Source organism: Puma concolor, chromosome B3 (genome assembly GCF_028749965.1).
Source record: "Puma concolor isolate L17-30 chromosome B3, mPumCon1.1.hap2, whole genome shotgun sequence".
Classification (NCBI taxonomy): Eukaryota; Metazoa; Chordata; class Mammalia; order Carnivora; family Felidae; genus Puma; species Puma concolor.
In genome coordinates, this window is record NC_141672.1 from 123,756,659 (window position 1) to 123,762,658 (window position 6,000).

Sequence of the window (6,000 nt, forward strand, 5' to 3'; positions counted from 1 at the left end):
AGTCATTCTAGAAAGTCTAACAGTCAAATTAAAGCAACTCCAAAAATAGAAGAAATGAATACAATGAGGATATATTATCCAGATATATTTAAAGACCTCTTTTAGGATTTAAAGAATATAAATTTTCAGACTGAGAGATTCTATGACTTTCTGAAAAATGGGGCAAAAATAGATCTGCCTCAAGATACAATCTAAGAATGCTAGTGTGAGGTATATATAGAAATATATATATATATATATATATATATATATATATATATATATATATATATATATATATATATATATTGGTCTCTGCCCCAGGTTATGGACCAAGAACTCCTAAAACCCTTCTAATTTCCTAAGTGATAAGAACACTAACAGCATATTTTGTTTTAATGAGGGGACTCTGGGTGGGATCCTGGGTGGCTCCTGGATGAGAGCTTGTCACCAGAAAGGCCAAAACATAGTTAGAAGCTTGGAATTTAAGCTCCCCCACCCCACTTCTCTAGAGAAGGGAGAGGGACTGGAAATGAAATTAATAATTGATCATGCCTACATGATGAAGCCTCCATAAAAATTCCAAAAATACGGGGTTCAGTGTGCCTCCAGGTAAGGGAACACATCAATGCTTGGGGAGGGTGATGCACCACAACTCCACAGGGACAAAACTCCTGCACTTGGGACCCCCCCCCCCACACACATACACACAACCTCCCAGACCTCATCCTGTGTATCTTTTCATCTGACTATTCTTCTGTGTTCTTTATCATATCCTTTAATAAACTGATAAACATAAGTATTCTGCAAGCCACTATAGAAAATTAGTTGAACCAAAATAGGGGAGCATGGGAACCTCAGCTTTGTATTGGATCAGTCAGAAGCACTGGTGACAACCTGGACTTGTGACTGACACTTAAAGTTGGGGGTAGTCTTGTGAGGCTGAGCCCTTAACCTGAGGGATCTGATGCTACCTCCAGCTAGATGGTGTCAGGATTGATTTAAATTATAAGACATCCAGCTGGTGTCATAGATTATTTGGTAAGAGGGAAAAAAAAAAAAAACACATATTCGGTGACCATAAGTGTCAGAGGTGAAGTGTTCTGTATGAATAATAAAAGAAGACACTTATGTTTTCTAATATAACTGGGGATAAGGAGAAGATTCTAAAAGCTTCTAGAGAAAAGCAAGGCAAAAACAAAATTAAAAATCAAATTTTCTTAAGTCTCCTCAACATTTAAACTACAAAAAATGATTGAACATTACCTTGAAAATTTTGAAGAATGACTAACCTTAATAAAAAATTTCTATACTCGACAGAAATATAAATTATGAGTGAAAATAAACTTAACAATTTCAAATATTCAAAATTTCAAAAAATTATCTATGAATCTTCTCTCTAAAAGTTATTGAAGGATATAATTCCCCCAAATGAGAAAACAAAACACAAAAAGAGAAAGACAATGAGATTCAAGGAACAGGAGATCCCAAGGATGATGGCCAAGGGCAACTCAATATGATAGCTGTGTACTAGACCTCTTGAAAAAGGAACAAATCTAGATCGCAGCTTGCAGAAAGCTCAAGAAGAAATGCCTCCAAAAAAGGTAAAATTGGTAGAATATACATTTAAGGAGATTTAGATAACTAGGGGAAGGTTAGGGATAAATTAGTGATGATGGAATCTAAGCAAACAATAACAAAAATATGATTATTAATCTCATAAAAGAAAAAAATCAAGAAAGTATAGGTTAGTAGGTACTATAGGTTTCAGGTCTGAAACATTGAATGCCAATCTAACCCAAAATATGGTTATGTATTGAATATATTTAACCATATTGAAATGATAGATGAATGATATGCATGTATATGTGCATGGAGGTGGTAAAAGGGAGGTTAAGTCAGTGGTGATTTCTAAAACTAAAAAAAAAAAAAAATTAAGAAGTAGCAATACAAACATGGTATCTAGGTTTATGGAAGTAAATGCCAAAATGATAATGACGATGATGATGATGATGATAACTAAAAACGTTGAAAATCTCTGAGCATCTGAAAATTGGGATGGAGTATCAATTGGTTAGGAGGATGCTGGCTTTCAAATGTAGCTATAGAGAATGATTTGACTCTTTAAATTATGTTCATACATACCTTTGATTAAAATTAAAGGAAACTGATGGGTACCTGGGTGGCTCAGTCTGTTAAACATCAGACTCTTGGTTTCAGCTCAGGTCATCATCTTGCAGTTTTGTGAGTTCAAGCCCCATGTCAGGCTCCATGCTGATAGTGCGGAGCCTACTTGGGATTCTCTCTTTCCGCCCATCTCTCTCTGTCCTTCCCCTACTTGTGCTATCTCTGTCTCTCTCAAAATAAATAAATAAACTTAAAAAAAAATAAAGGAAACAGAAAATGAGGCTATTGAACCATTTGGAATGCTAAAGAAACAGGCTTGGAACTATCTGGAGCTACACTTCCAGGGCCAGTGTCTCAAATCAAACATAAAGAGTATACAACACTGCCATAACATCCAGATCATAGATCTGCTTTCACCACTGACATTGTGGTGGGAAAGACCATCAGCCCAGACTCTGGAGAAAGACTGCCATTTATTGAAGATCTACACACAGAAAGAAACAAGAGGAACAATTAGCCGTAAGCTAGAGGAAATACACAGACTTTTCCACACATAAGCTTATGTATTTAAGGGGGGGGGGACAAAAAGGAGTATTAAAACACAAGGGTTTAAATGTCCAGAATAAGAAAATATACAGAGATGGAAAGTAGATTAGTGGCTGCCTAGAGCTGGGAAGCTCTGGAGCATGACTGTTAATGGTTGTGAGGTTTCTTTGCTGCTGATGAAAATATTCTAAAATTAGATTATACTAATGGCTGCTTAATTATGGTTGTACAACTCTGTAAATATACTAAAAAAAAACATTGATTTTTACAGTTTAAGTCAGTGAATGTTCTGGAATGTAAATTATATCTCAATAAATCTATGAAATATGGATTTTCTTTGACTACAGTACATTATTAGGTAGGCCAATACATATAGAGAATACAACAATGCAAAATATTTGCCAATATATGTATGATTAAATTCCAGGATGATAATCTCAAAAGACTATTTTGAAGAAGCACTTTAACATACACTTGAAAACAGTTACAGAAATTTAATTAGTAAAACATTAGAGATGTACATATATATATATATATATATATATATATATATATATATACATACAGACACACACACACATACACATGCACATGCACATATACAGACATGATTCTTGGTATTTTTCTAGAAGAGTATAATATCAAGGGCATCTTTGTTTGTTGAACCATTGTATATTAATATCCCTAACATGAACATAGATTTTTTATGAGGGCTTTGCTTCATCAATAGTAATGTTCTACTAGTTCCACTACCAGTACTGCCCTTGAGATTTGCTCTTCTTGCAACTTCTGTCATCTTGGTCATAGAAGGGACACCTGCTCAGGACCATGCACTTGCTCACCTGGCCCTGAGCCATACCCAGGGTAGATGCACAAATCCCATGCTTGATCATCTGTACTACACTTTCATCAGCACTGTCAATCCCCTGCTTTTCCTAGCCTTCTGCTGCACTCCACCCTAACAAAAGTCTGGTCCAAGATTTATATTGCTACCTTCTTTTACTCCTTTCTATAGCCAGAATGGGACTGGAGAATGAATTCATGGTCCCTAGCTTCAGGGGGTACTTGTTCCGTGGTCCTTGCTCAGCTCCCATTTCCATTCTCTTCATCAAATATACTGAACACTTGTTGCTTCCAGAAATCCTATACTTCATTGCTACCTGCCTCCCTTCAACTCTTAGCAGAGGGCCATTCCTAACTAGTCCCTTCAAATTAAGAAGATAAATCATTAGCTTCCTCAACCGGCCTTATCCCTGCTTCCTCACTTTCTGTTCTTTCCCCACTAACTCTTAACTTCTCTACATCCACATTCATCCCTCTTAGCCTGTCTCCAAGATTCCTGGAGAAGTGTACTCTTGTTCAAAGTCAGCCTCTCCACCCATGATCCCTCCTGCCTCTCTTTCTCTGGGACCTTGCTTCATCTATCCCTCTTCTTGATCTAAAACTAACCACAATAAGACCTACCACCAAAGGAAGTGCCAGGAACTAGATCGGGTACTGGAAACTCTCCCTTTCCCATGGTACTTCCCCAAAGTATTTTTGATCATTTTTGATCTCCACTCCTTCACAACCTGAAGAGACTTTCCACAACTCCACAACTTCCTCTAGAAAAGTCTATCTCCTATTATCACATCTAAACTTCTCAAACAACAGCATAAAACAAGTATCAGTTACTTCTTGTCCCATTTATCTTTCATCTCATCCCAAATTTGCTTCTTTTTTTTTTCCACCTAACTGATGCCACCTTTTCTAGAGTCAGGAATGACTGCCAACAAGCCGAGTCCAGCACTCATATTTCATGTCCCATGTTATTGGCTTTTTTGTTCCATTCAGTAGTCAACCAACCCTGTTCTTTAGGCTCTCCATTCCTTTAGTTTTTAATGCACTCCTAATTTTTCTCATCCACCTCTGATTTCCTCTTGTCTGCTTATCCAGTGGTTCCTTCCTCATCCTTCATCAATCCCTAAAATAATATCTCCCACCACTATTTGGGGGCCACTTTTCTTCTCTATCTTCAATTCTTTATCAATAATCTCATATGCTTTTATTAGTTTGGCTATCAACTAAAAGCTGATGAGTCTAAAATTTGAATATGCATCCAAGACTCTACACTCAGCTTCAGACTCACATAAACAACTGCCTCATGGACACACCTACCTGGGTACACTAGTAGCCTTAAATACAGCATGTTAAAAACTGAATCCTACTCATATCTATTCTCCCATGCTGGCACTACCACATTACCCAGTCTAAATATGAATTGTCATTTCTTAGTCTCCCCTCTTCCTCAATTTCCACATCTATATATTAAGTCTCTAAATTCAAATTATTTTCTCTCCTAACTTATTTATAAGTATAATTAATATCCATCTCTCTGTCTGATTTATTTTAGTTAGTATAATGAATTCAAAATCTGTTAGTTACTTTTACATTACAATTAATATTAAATATTAATTACCTTTAAAAGATAACTTTTACCTATAGGATAATGTCCAAAATCCATCTCTGGACATAAATAACCCTTTGTAACCTGAACTCTGGCTAGCTTTCCACTCTTGCCTCTGAATTTAGTATATTTATACACACACACCATATCTTTTTTGCCTGTATCTCTTTGCTTCTTTGTACCTTTTCTTTAGACCTTATCTCATTCATCTGTGGTATATCTGGCACATAAGTTTCAATGGATATTTATTGGAAGAAAAAGAGGAATAAAGGAAAGGAAATAGGAAATACAAATACCTCCCCACTTCCTGCTTCCTTTATGGTTCTCCTCATATCTAGCCAACTCATAACTTTTACTTAATAGTCAACTCCTGAATCACCATCTTCTGAATGTTTTTTTTTATCTCCTTCTCTTCTCAATGCCAATTAAAAATCTTTCTCTTTACTCATAAAAATTAACATACATAACTCCACCATTACATTTAGCATATTGCATTACCTTTCTACCCGATTATGAACTCTTTGGAGGTAAAGATCAACTATGCATTCTTTCTTTCTTTTTTTTTTTTTTTTAACGTTTATTCATACATGAGCGGGGAAGGGGCAGAGAGAGGGAGACACAGAATCCAAAGCAGCCTCTAGGCTCCGACCTGTCAGCACAGAGCCTGATGCAGGGCTCGAACTCACTAACCATGAGATCATGACCTGAGCCGAAGTCAGATGCTCAACCGACTGAGCCACCCAGGCACCCCAACTATGCATTTTCTATGTGAGTATTATTAATATACTTTACACATAACAAGAACATGGTAAATGTTTTTAGAATCAATGAATTAATAAATTTTATACATAATATCAAGACAAATAACAAATGAAAAGACTGAATGCTAACTTCAGAAACTT